At 52.8% G+C, this 12,869-nt stretch overlaps 1 long non-coding RNA gene and 1 pseudogene across 1 annotated transcript in view; both read right to left on the bottom strand.

Annotated features, from left to right (window-relative positions):
- Window positions 1–12,869, bottom strand: part of LOC146870068 (uncharacterized) — a 107,819-nt gene that overhangs the window by 66,930 nt on the left and 28,020 nt on the right. The window lies entirely within an intron of this gene.
- LOC146870069 (28S ribosomal RNA) lies at window positions 4,832–6,668 on the bottom strand (annotated as a pseudogene).

Raw genomic sequence — 12,869 nt, 5'->3', positions numbered from 1 at the left:
AGCGGAGCAGAACCGAGACACAGACTAGTGGGCAGATGAAGAGGAGAATTTGGAAGTTGCATACGGGGCGTGAGAGGACGACGGGGCAGATGCACATGATGAGGTAACGATCATGAGCCAGTTCCAAAGACTCTGAGAGAGGACCTTGATAACTAGCGCTGGCTGTGGGACTAGTCAAGTCTGATGGTGACTGTAAGTATAACCGTTATGAACTATGTTAACTTCACGCACGATCTGCTGGAACTCTGGTACTTCACAGTGCGTACAGTTCTGATGGGGCTGAGATCGTTGTTGTTGATGATTGGTAAGGGAGTTACCGAACTAAACCACAGGGCCGCTTTGTTGGCAATCACTGCAGACCTCTGCGTGGCAGTAATGAGACTGAGGGACTGAGAAATGCTGGGGCAGATGGGGTGGGTGGGGGTCGGGATCTGCTCGACGGCAATGATCCTCATGTGTATGTGGCGTCATAGGTTCTAACTGCAGGTTTGTTGCTGGGGGGGTTGGAACCCCTGCCCACCTGAAGGTAGATGTGGTGTGCTGCGAACTGGTCGGATATGGTGGGTAACGCTGTCAAGGAACGATGTGCTGTAAGACAGTAAGCCGACTGTACATTTGTGGTAATTATTCAGCTCAAAATCTTAATGTATACCTGTCCACATCCATTCAGTTGGATGGAGATGTGTGCTCTGGGTGGTCCCCCGAAGCGGGTAATCCCCGAACTCCGTTAAGTTATGTTAGTTTTCTTCTGTGGGGTGTGTCTTTGGCATGGTTGGGGTGCTGAAGTGGGCGGGGGGAAGAGGGAATGGGTTGGGAAGTTGTTTGGTTGGTCACGGTGCATGAGAAGCATCGCTGAAATCCGCATATATATTCTGACGACTAATGAGGTCCCTTTATGCTTAGAACTCCGTTGGAATGCACTAACTAAATACTTGTATTATTTGTGCTTTGATATCACCAATGGAAAATGGCGGATGTACAATTAGGTGCTAGGTATCTCAACTTGCTAACATGGAACGTGCGGGGGCTTAATAACCCCAAAAAAATCAGACAAACATTAGCCTATTTGGATAGACTGCACATACACATTGCACTACTACAGGAGACGCACTGTGCACCGACTGCTCAACCTAGTATCGGGCGCAAGTGGGCTGAGACAATACACCACTCTTTGTATCCATCATATGCTAGAGGGGTGTTAATACTGATTAAAAAGGGACTACAGTTTACTATTGATAATACTGTGGCGGATGAATTGGGGTGCTTTGTTCTTATCACAGGTATGCTGCGGGGGCAGAGGCTGGCCATTCTGAACACGTACGGGCCAAATGTGGATGACCCGCAATTTTACCATTCATTTTGGAGTACACTAAGGGAACTACACGATACACACTTGATATGGGGAAGAGACTTTAATATCGCATTATGTGATAACTTGGACAGATCTGGGGCGACGATGGAGACACACAGACGGGCGTTAAATATATTGAAGGACATAATGGTGGATAGGGGACTGATATTTGGAGAAGTAGGAATCCGGAGGGGAGAGAGGCCACGCATGCATCGGCAGCACATGGTAGCTGGTCCCGCATCGATTACTGGTTAGTCTCTGGGGATATAACATTATGGGCACAAGAGCTTAAACACTTACCCAGAACGCTGTCTGATCATAACCCGGTACTCCTCTCCCTGAAAATCCCACACTATGCACCACCCCCCTTCAGTTGGAGATTTAACGCCAAAGCACTACTAGATCCCATATATGCAGACACTATAGGGCAGGCGATACAGGAATATTTTGATCACAATGCACCAACTATGAAGGATCCCGGTGTGCTTTGGGATGCTTTTAAGGCATCGATCCGTGGCATCTGTATTAGCACGAATACTGGTATTCTAAAGGACATAAGGCAGCAACTGACAGTGCGGGAAGACAAGCTGCGCAATCTGGAGGGGGAATACGAGAGGACACAAGATGCCAAAATACTAGGAGATATTAGAACTGTACTATCTGAATATCAAAATTATGCTGAGGATGAACTTAAGTATATAGCAAGGAGACAGGTAGCGACGGCCTATGGAGAAGGGGGAAGATCGGGCAGATATTTAGCGTCTAAAATATGTGAAGGTCATGCACCACAGAAAATCCAAATGGTTCGCAATGATAAGGGGGAACGGAGATATGGTGCGAAGGAAATTCTAAACGAGTTCGTGATAACATATGGAGCAGTTTATGCTTCCAGACCTACGGCGTCATCGGCCGAAATAATGGAGTATCTGGATGATGTGGCGATAGCATGGCTATCGGACACGCACCGGGAATATTTGTCTTTGCCTATCACGGTGGAAGAAGTTACGGAAGTGGTTAGATTACTGCCAAATGGCAAAGCTCCGGGCCCAGATGGGTTCACGTGCGAATTTTACAAAGCTTTTGTGGATCAGCTAGCCCCTCGTTTGGTGGAGATGTATGGCAATGCCCATGAACAGCAGAGCCTGCATCCGTCTCTACGTGAAGCGTTGTTACTGGCGCTACTCAAACCAAACGAAGATCCAGAATACTGTGAATCGTACAGACCCTTGTCTCTCATAAATGTGGACAATAAGATACTGGCCAAATTGCTTGCTGCTCGACTGAACCCCTTAATGACTAGATTGATCTTACCTGATCAGTCCGGGTTCATCCCCTCACGCTCCACTGCACACAACACTCGGACTCTTTTTGCACTATCGCACTATCTGACACCCACGACCAAAGCTGCGGCGGTATTCCTAGATGCGGCCAAAGCCTTTGACTCGCTAGAGTGGACATATCTTAATTCAGTATTACGGAGGATGGGATTTCCACCCATGTTTCTCCAATGGATACAACTATTATATAATTCGCCGGTGGCGCGAGTCCGGGTGAATAAATGTATCTCAGAGCCCATTGATATTCGGAGGGGGACTTGACAGGGTTGCCCTCTGTCCCCGCTGTTGTTTGCGCTGGCACTTGAACCACTAGCATGTAAAATTCGGCAGGGACATCACTACTCGGCTCTACAATTTCCGCAGAGACCGCTGCACATCTCACTGTATGCAGATGATATGTTGCTATATGTGAGGGACCCAGGGGAAAATCTGAACCCTCTACTGAGGGAATATATTAAATTCGCACACCACTCAGGTATAAATATAAACTGGGCCAAGTCATTGATTATTCCCTTGATGGACAGCACTCAACCGCACCCCATGGAGTATCCCTTGGAGTGGAAGACAGAACAGGTAAAATATTTGGGTGTGTGGTACCACCGTGACCCTGAAGTCGTTATTCGCACTAACTATGGGAGAGCAATAGATGCGCTGGAAGGGAAAGTGAGGAGATGGATTCAACTGCCACTGTCCTTGGCCGACCGCATCGCTATTGTGAAAATGGTGGTATTACCTAAACTATTATATCTTTTCAATAACATACCCATTCAGCCTCCAGCAGAGATTTTTCGTCGAATTACCTCGATGGTCCTCCAGCTAATCTGGGCGGGTAAACTGGCCAGGATTGAATTACAGGCACTTACATTGCCTTACTGCCAGGGAGGGTTCGGAGTGCCCGATTTTTTGCTTTATTACCTCTGCGCGCAAGCGCAATATGCGCATTTTTGGTATCACAAAGTCCCATACCTTACACATGCTGCAATTGAGGAAGGTGATGCGCTGCCATTTCCACTGGACGCTGTTATATCCCATCATAGGCCTCCATTGCATAAACGCGACATTAACACAATAGATACCACAAATAAGGCTTGGCATGTTATGGGTAGGAAGGCTAACAAACTGCCACTATACGCCCCGGCGCATCGGCTCCACTAGCATCCAGAGATTTCGATCACCCAGGAAGAAGTGGGAGTGGGATTGTTGCGGCAGGTAGGTATCAACACTATGGGGGATCTTTATGCGGATGGGATGTTTAGAACACTGGACAACCTGTCTTTCATTAGCAATCAGACATTATTGTTTCAATTTAACTATCACAGGATACAAAGTGCCATAAGAAAACTCTATCCAACTTACCCGGCTGAACCACCGGTGCTGTCTGCCCTGCAGTGGTTAATCACCACGCCTACGGCTATGAACTTGGTATCCACGCTCTATACTAAACTACAAAGCGATATAGCGGCAAATACACATAAAGCAATGGAGAAATGGAATAGCTGCCTAGATGTACCCTTGACAGGGGAGGGGTGGGCTGTAGCCTGCGCACTGACTGGTATGTTAACACCTAATGGCAATCTACGTATTCTCCACTTTAAGTACCTACACCAGACATACTACACGCCTGCTAGGCTACATAGATATGGATCGCGTTCTGATTCTAGATGTGGCCGGTGCAATGAAGAGGGGGCGGACTTTGTACATCTAGCATGGTCTTGTAGGGCGATTACGGAATACTGGTCACAAGTAACGCAGATGTTGGGGGTTATGGTGGGCAGCGAAGTGGGATGCACTGTTCGCACATGTTTGCTGGGTCTAATTCCTGGGGTGCAGGCCCAAAAGCGCAAGTTCTGTGTGATTTCGCTACTCTTGGCCAAACGGAGAATTTCACTGTGTTGGAATGGCAGGAAGGCTCCAAAAATCAAAGCCTGGATCTCTGACTTAACGTATTGTAAGGATACACTACAGACATATGAAAAAGAACTTCCAGCCAGGTCAAAACCGAGAGACTATTGGAAATACTTGACTCAATACTTACAGCGGCATCAAGTAAACTAAGTGCTCATAATAACTGCACTGGTGGGCGGAGGGTGTAGAGGCACTTTGAATAGGAATGAAAAAGGATGACGGATGTTGTTGTACTGTGACCAAAATGTTATGGTTATACTTGACTTGTATACTTTAAAACTGCTAATAAAAAAAATAAAAAAAAAGTTCTCATTTGAATATTTGCGACTACCACCAAGATCTGCATCTGCGGTGGCTCCACCCAGGCCCTCATCCCAGGCTTCCGTGCACACAACAGCGGCCCTCCTACTCATCACGGCTTAGCCCACCCGGCTCTCAGCGCCGGCGATGGCTGAGTATGGGCCCGACGCTCCAGTGCCATCCATTTTCAGGGCTAGTTGATTCGGCAGGTGAGTTGTTACACACTCCTTAGCAGATTCCGACTTCCATGGCCACCGTCCTGCTGTCTATATCAACCAACACCTTTTCTGGGGTCTGCATCGGCATCGTCACCTTAACCTGATATTCGGTTCATCCCGCAAGCGCCAGTTTTGCTTACCAAAAGTGGCCCACCAGGCACTCGCATTCCATGCCTGACTCCACGCCAGCGAGCCGGGCTTCTTACCCATTTAAAGTTTGATAATAGGTTGAGATCGTTTCGGCCCCAGATCTCTAATCATTAGCTTCACCAGATAAAACTGGGGACTCCGAGCGCCAGGTATCCTGAGGGAAACTTCAGAGGGAACCAGCTACTAGGTTCGATTAATCTTTCGCCCCATACCCAGGTCGGATGATCCATTTGAACGTCAGGACCGCTACGAACCTCCACCAGAGATTCCTCTGGCTTCGCCCTGCCCAGGCATAGCTCATCATCTTTCGGGTCCTATCACGCAAGCTCATGCTCCACCTCCCCGACAGAGCGGGCAAGTCGGGCCGGTGGTGCCAGTGGCCGCTGTAAGCGCGGCCGGATCCCACCTCAGCTGGCGCACGCCGGTCCTCACCTTCATTGCACCACAGGGTTTCCCTCGGACCTCCGACTCGCGCATGTGTTGGACTCCTTGGTCCGTGTTTCAAGATGGGTCAGGTGGGTAACCGAGAACACCGCAGGCCTCTGGTGCCCGGCGTAGGCTTCCCCGCCCCACGACGTGACGCAGTAGGGGCGCACTGAGGACAGTCCGCCCCAGTCGACAGTCAAGCCGGGAACAGGGTGCTCCGTCCCCCCTTCCCCACCCCGGCGTGCCCCTAGGTTCGGCCAGGAGCAGGTGCCTGGGGGAGGGCGTGGAGGCAGTTGAATCTCCCTCGGCCCCATGGACACAGCAAAGCTGCTGTCAGGGGGGCTGTAACACCCTCTGCCAGAGCTGAGGGCCACCTGCCACGTGAAGCCTTCCCAGCCGACCTGGAGCCGGTCGCAGCGCCCCGCCGTGGAGGAGAATACGCCCTGCGGGGGCCGGGTAGGGCCCGGGTGCCTAGCCCGCAGAGGGGATCTGGAACTCATGGGCCACCGACCTTCTCGCCATGAAGAATCCTCCGGGCGAACTGCATGGACCCCACCCGTTTACCTCTCAACGGTTTCACGCCCTCTTGAACTCTCTCTTCAAAGTTCTTTTCAACTTTCCCTACAGTACTTGTTGGCTATCGGTCTTGTGCCCGTATTTAGCCTTAGATGGAGATTACCACCCACTTTGGGCTGCATTCCCAAGCAACTCCACTCCGAGAAGACCTGATCCTGGCGTGCCAGGGGCCGCTACTAGCCTAACACCGTCCGCGGGGTGAGCCTTGACCAGAAGGACTTGGGACCCCTGAGCGAAGCCGGGGAGTCGGTCTTCTGTACTCCACATTTTCCGTGCCCGCCGCCGGGTGGGGTTTCGGCGCTAGGCTCTTCACTCACCATTACTGGGGGAATCCTAGTTAGTTTATTTTCCTCCGCTTAGTAATATGCTTAAATTCAGTGTGTAGCCATGTCTGATCTGAGGTCGTAGTCGGAAAAAACGCCGAAGCATCAAGGGGCGCTGCCGGGGAAGGCCAGGCCCCTGCCAGAGCATGGGCCTGGGGTCCCAGCAGTGCGCGCCCTCTTTCCCCGAATCGGATCTGGAGAGGTTTCGCCCTCCCCAGGAAGTCGGGCGCTAGTGGGACACCACAGGCAGCCAAGCGTGGCACACAGCCAGTCGGCCTGGGACCGGCCCGAACCCGCCTCCCCGCCGAGGTGGGGAAGCGGGGCTAGGCACGCCGGTGGCTTACCTCCGTGGCAGGACCCAGTGAGGGACCCTGCCACGGGAGATCAGGGGGTCTGACCTTGTGGGAGGGACGAAGGGAAGTGGAGCTGACCCTGCGACTGCCTCAGCTGTGTCCCAGGGAAGCCCCGGAGCGATTGACCATCGAGCGACCCTCAGACCGTTCTTCATCAACGTGCGAGCCGAGTGATCCACCACCAAGAGTCACAGGCAGCTTTTTGAAAACGTTCACCCACCTGCAAGCGCAGGAGAGGCAGGAGGACGGCAATGCCGTCCGTCCACTGCCCGCGCGGCAAGACGGCCTGGGCGCCCCGTTCAAGGCTTCCCCTCTGCCATTGGCAGAGCAGCAGGCCGGGGGAAGGGGCCCAGGACTGGAGCACCTGACCCAGGGCCCGGCGGGGCCCCTAGACCCAGCCGGGGCTCCCAGGCCCAGAGGTGCAGGCCCGGACCCGTGGGACCCTGTCCTGGGCGCCCTGCAAAGCGGCAGGCCTGAGGACGGAGCCCGGGGTGGGGAGGCCGCCCTCCCAGAGGCCCTCAGGGGCCCCAGACGGAGCTCCTGAACCCAGCCAAGCGAGGTGGGGCTCCCCGGGCACAACAGAACCCCGTCTCGGGCCTTTGGCATAGCGGCAGGCCAGGGGATAGGGCCCAGGGCTGGAACACCTGACCCGGAGCCCAGTGGGGCCCCTGGACCCTGCCACGCGGCAGGCCCGAGGATGGAGCCCAGGGTGGAGAGGCCGCCCTGCCTAGGGGCCCTCAGGGCCCCAGACGGGGCTCTTGAACCTAGCCAAGCAAGGGGGGCTCCACAGGCACAAAGTAAACCCTGTCTCTGGCCTTTGGCATAGCAGCAGGCCGGGGGATAGGGCCCAGGCCTGGAGCGCCTGACCCAGGATCCGGCGGGCCCCTGGACCTCCTCGGGGCTCCCGGCCCCAGAGGCGCAGGGGAAGCCTCCCCGGACCCACGGGACCCCGTCCCATGCACCCTTCCATGTGGCACGCCAGAGGACGGAGCCCAGGGTGGGGAGGCTGCCCTCCCCAGGGCCCCAACTTGAGCTCCTGAACCCAGCCAAGCAGGGGGAGGCTACCCGGGCCCAGCAGAACCCTGTCTCGGGCTCCTGGCAGAGCAGCAGGCCAGGAGACTGAGACTAAGCCTGGGTCCCCTGGACACCTTCAGGGCTCCCGGGCAGAGGTGAGGTCTCCCCGAGCCTGCAGGCCCCCATCCTGGGCACCATCTGGCTGCCGGCTGATAACCGCTAGGCCGAGAGGGGTTTTGGAGTACCCTGTCCCTAGTAATCCAATGGAAGGGTACCCCCCCTGTCTGGTATCCCGTGCGCACCGCGAGACTGAGGGGACCCAAGGCGTAGACGCACCCGACCTCCTGGAGCCCTGGCTGGGATCGGGGAGGCAACCGTGCCCTCATCGGGACTTCCGTGGCAGCCCAGCCATCTGATCGCCCCATTGGAAAGCACTGCGCACGACCAGATGGCCGAGGGGGAAGGCGCGACCAAATGGCCGGGCATGAAGGACGCCAATCTGCCTGCCCCGAGACTTCGAGAGGGTGCTCCCGCCAGCCCTTCAGAGGGCTCGGGGGCTCTACGTCCCGGGGGATTAGAGACCCCGGCTGGGCCTAGGGCCCAGGGCTGCGGAGGGGGGGTCCACGACGGGCCTCCAACCCAGGGTCCCCCAGGCACCCTGACAGGTGGGCAAAGCAGGAAAGAAGCCTGCTTGGTCCCGACGGACCCCCCATCCTGAGACCATGGCAGAGCAGGGGGACGGAGCCCGGTCTTCTAAGCCGCGGCTGGAGGTCTCGGGCCGGCATGCGCAGTGGAGGCCTCCTCATGGACCGGGTACCGGGAGCCCTGCCACGCGGCATGCCTGAGAACGGAGCCCGGGGTGGGGAGGGTACCCTCCACCTGAGGGCCACATAGGGCGCCTGCCAGAGCTCCTGAACCCAAACTGAGCTGGGGAAGGCCCGATGGGCCCTGGGCCCAGGGCAGAGGAGCGGACGGAGCCCGGTGTAGGGAGCGCCCAGCCAGAGCTCTCGGGCCCGGACGCCCAAGGGAGTCCCGCCAGGGCCTGATGGAGCTCGTCCCGGGCACTTTACCACGCGGCAGGCTGGAGGACGGAGCTTCAGGCGGGGTAAAGTGCTACCCGGTCCAGCCCACCTAGTCCCCGGCTGAGAACCGCCAGCCCAGAAGCAGTTCCGGCATACCCTGTCCCTAGTAATCCAGAGGAAAGCTACCTTTCTTTCTGGTAACCCGTGCACACCGAGTGACGGAGGGGACCCAGGTCACGGGGGTGCCTGACCTCCTGGAGCCCTGGCTGGGATCGGGAAGGCAGGTGAGACCTCATCGGGACTTCCAGGCCGGCCCGGCCATATGGTCACCCCATTAGAAAGCATTGCGCGAGACCATATGGCTGAGGGGAAAGGCGCAACCAGATGTCCGGGCCCGAAGGACGCCAGTCTGCCCGCCCCAAACCTTCCCCGTAGGGCTCCTGCCTGTCCATGCAGGGCTCGGGGGCTCTGCTTCCCAGGGGCTCATCAGAGCCCTTAGCTGGGTTTTGGGCACGGGGTTGTAAGGGTGGGGGGCCCCCCAACGGAACTCTGACCCGGGGCCCGCAGGCCCCTTGACACGCAGGCGAAGTTGGGGAGGCCTGCCCTGGCCCGATGGACCCCTGTGATGGGCATCCAGACCCCCAGTTCACAGGACGTGGGGGTCCCTCCACCCCAGGGCCCGCCAGAGCCCAGGCCCTGGAACCGGTCCCTACTTCTGAACCCAGCCAGGCCGGGGATGGGGGGGGGGGAGCCTCCCCCGGCCCCTGTCCCCCGCAGACAGACCCTTGGCAGGCTGCAGGATGGGGCTCCCAGAACCCAGGCCCTGCCTGAAACCCAGGCCCAGGGCCCTTCTTAACCCAGCCAGGCCGGGGGGATCTGGGAGCCTGCCCGGGCAAAAGGGACCCCCGTCCCGGGCACACAGATCCTCGGCTGGCCGCAGGATGTGAGCTCCTGTTCCACTTATTTTTTGCATAACTCTGTGGAACTCCGCATAGTGGCACTACGCCAACTCTGCCCAGGGTTAATGCTTACAGGGTGAATATAATTTTCCTTTTCTAGGTTTTCTTCTTTTTTAATTGAATTTCAAAACAATGGTGTTCAGGGCAAGGCTTCCTCCCACTCATTCATACCCAGATGGCTACCAAAATTGTCAGGATCTTGTTTACCGTCAGCCCCCCTTTATTACGAAACACAAGAAAAGGGTTAGAAAAGACAAGGAGGGAGTGTATCAATACACTCACTGATACTGATAAACACTTCTTCTCAGGAAATAGAGGCAACAAGTTCTCATGTGTCTGGCCTTTGATATCACATCATCCTGACTTTTGTTTTTGCTTTATAGTTCCTCTAAACCTGTATGGTGCCCCTGGGATCCCTGCTCACTGGCAAAGGCGTCTGTGTTCACCAGTATGTGGATGACACCCAACTGTACCTAAACGTATCTTCAAATTGTGACATTGTCCTACTAAGGGAACTGCTAGAATAGCTTTTAAATTTGAATCTGGATGCTTTCACTCTCCGACAGCAAAGTCTCTCACTCCCACTTAGACAACACCCTTGGTTTCAAGATCCACACTGTACATACACCAAAAACCATCTAGCACTGCATGCCCCTGCTTTGGAAAGTGAAGGTCTAGAAGTGGCCAGCTAAGCACTGGTACTTTATAATCTCGATGAACCCGGGTGAGTCCACTGAAGAGTATACTATATGCAAACGTCCAAAAGCCTTCCTAAATATGGCAGATCTATACCAACAGTCAGCGAACTCCACTGGCTCCTTCTGCCTGCTCACATTATATTCAAGACCTCCTGTGTCATCTACAAAATATTTAATCCCAGCACCTCACATGACCAAAATCAAAACTCCAGTTGAACACACAGTAGTATCACCACACTGAGAATAAAAACATTTGAGACAGAAATGAAGCTAAGCAAACTCTTCAGCTATGCACTGAGGGTAGGGAGCTCAATCCCAGTTCAGGCAAGCCCTGTCTGTTCTATTTCCAGAAGAGTTCAAGACATCTCTTGAAGCAACATCTTCTTAAAGTATAACCTACTCATGGATGAACTCATTAAGGAGTGTGTCACTTCACCCAAGCCCTCTGACTTCTTACCTCTATCCCTCCCCTCTGCCTTATGCCCTATCTCCCCGATGAAGCGGGAGAATACATTCATTTTTCTTTTCCGTTGTATTCCCTTCTTCCATAGAGCATGCTGTGGACTACACACTCTGCCTCATGCAGTACCCCTTGCTTTTTAGCTAACTTTGTTCCTTATAAACAAAATGCATACCTATATTAAGGGATTCATGTACTGACATTTTCTCCCTCTGATTTTGAAAATCAGATGGAGAAAATATCTGGGAATAGCCGATCCTGCACATATATCGTACACATATTTATGCACTGAGCCATGCAGTGTTATGATATATTAAAATATAATTAATATTGGGCTGTCTATGAATTCGCTCTGTCCAGGGACTACTTTTGGTACAAGTGATTCAGTGTCCTTCCTAAGGGCGGCTTTTGCGAAAGAATGTATTCCAGGACAGTGTGATACTGGGTTTCACTTTGCAAAACAATCTCGCAGATACAGTCATGCTCGCTATTAAATTCACTATATTTTTATATATTTTGCTTTCCAAATTAAAAATAAGGTTTGGCTTCCCATTGAGCCTCCTCATTATTATACTATTATTATTAGCAGTTTGTAAAGCGCATCGCTCACCTGACAAGTATCGCGGTGCTATTAAACCACCAAAAACACATAAGAAACCTTTCTTAATACTCTACTTAGGGAAGAGCTACATTTTTAGGTTCTTCCTAAAACTCAGCAGATTTCCATTAGCTCTGAGGGAGTTTTATAGACTGTTCCATAACTGAGCTGCCTTGACTTGGAAAGATCTCCCGCCCATCCTTGTTTTCCTAAAGCTTGGCACACAAACAAGGTTCACTGACAAAGATCGTAAGGGTCTTCGAAGTTTATAATGGCAGAATTTGCTTTGAAGTAGATTCGGTCCTGTTCTTTATAGAGTATACACATTGCTTTGAAAATACTTATTTCTGGTAGACTGGTAGCCAGTGACGCTCCTTCAAGGTACTTGAAGCAGAATCAAATCTGGATTTATCAGTGCCAGTTTTTCAGCCATTACTTGTATCCTGTGTAACCTTTTAAATAAATAATCTGGAGCTCCCAACAGAAGTGCATTACAGTAATCAATTCTACTTAGCACTGTACATTGCACTACCAGGTTTCTCGCTGGGTGTGGTATTAATGGAGCAATATTTCTTACATTTCTCATCAGTCCATTGCAAGTAGCTGCTGTTTGTTTATAATGGTTTCCATAGAAAGCTTCTGATCAATATGGACCTCTGGATTTCGGACTGACTGGGCTGATATATGATCCTCATCACTAGTCTAGAGCCAAAAATTGTTCGAGAGAAGATATATTACTGTGGAAGGGGAGCAGCACAGAAACTCTGTTTTACTTCCATTCAGTTTAAATGTGTTCCTTCTGAGCCAGTTTGCCATCACAGTTAGACAGGAGTGTCATTTTTCTATCTGGGTCATACAGTTATTGTCTAGGGACAGTATTGATTGGGTGTCACCAAAGTTTATAAATGGCAGCCCAAATGATTTGTTCAGTGTTAGCAGTGGCCGTAGATAGACATTAAAAGGATAGGGTTTAAGGCCGATCCCTGTGGTACCCCATGTGCAATGTTCTTAAACTATGACCAGAAGGGAGGAGGGAGATTGCTTGATATCTACCTGACAGATATGATTAGACCCAGTTCATGAAAGTGTCTTCCACTCCTGTCTCTTTTAGTCTGCCCAGTAGGATATGATGGTTGACGGTATCAAATGCACTTGATAGATCTGATATCAGCCCTCAAC

The sequence above is a fragment of the Triturus cristatus genome, chromosome 1_1, assembly GCF_964204655.1.
Source record: "Triturus cristatus chromosome 1_1, aTriCri1.1, whole genome shotgun sequence".
Lineage (NCBI taxonomy): Eukaryota > Metazoa > Chordata > Amphibia > Caudata > Salamandridae > Triturus > Triturus cristatus.
Note: the sequence above shows the minus strand (reverse complement) of the source record. Positions and strands in the feature narration are given on the sequence as shown.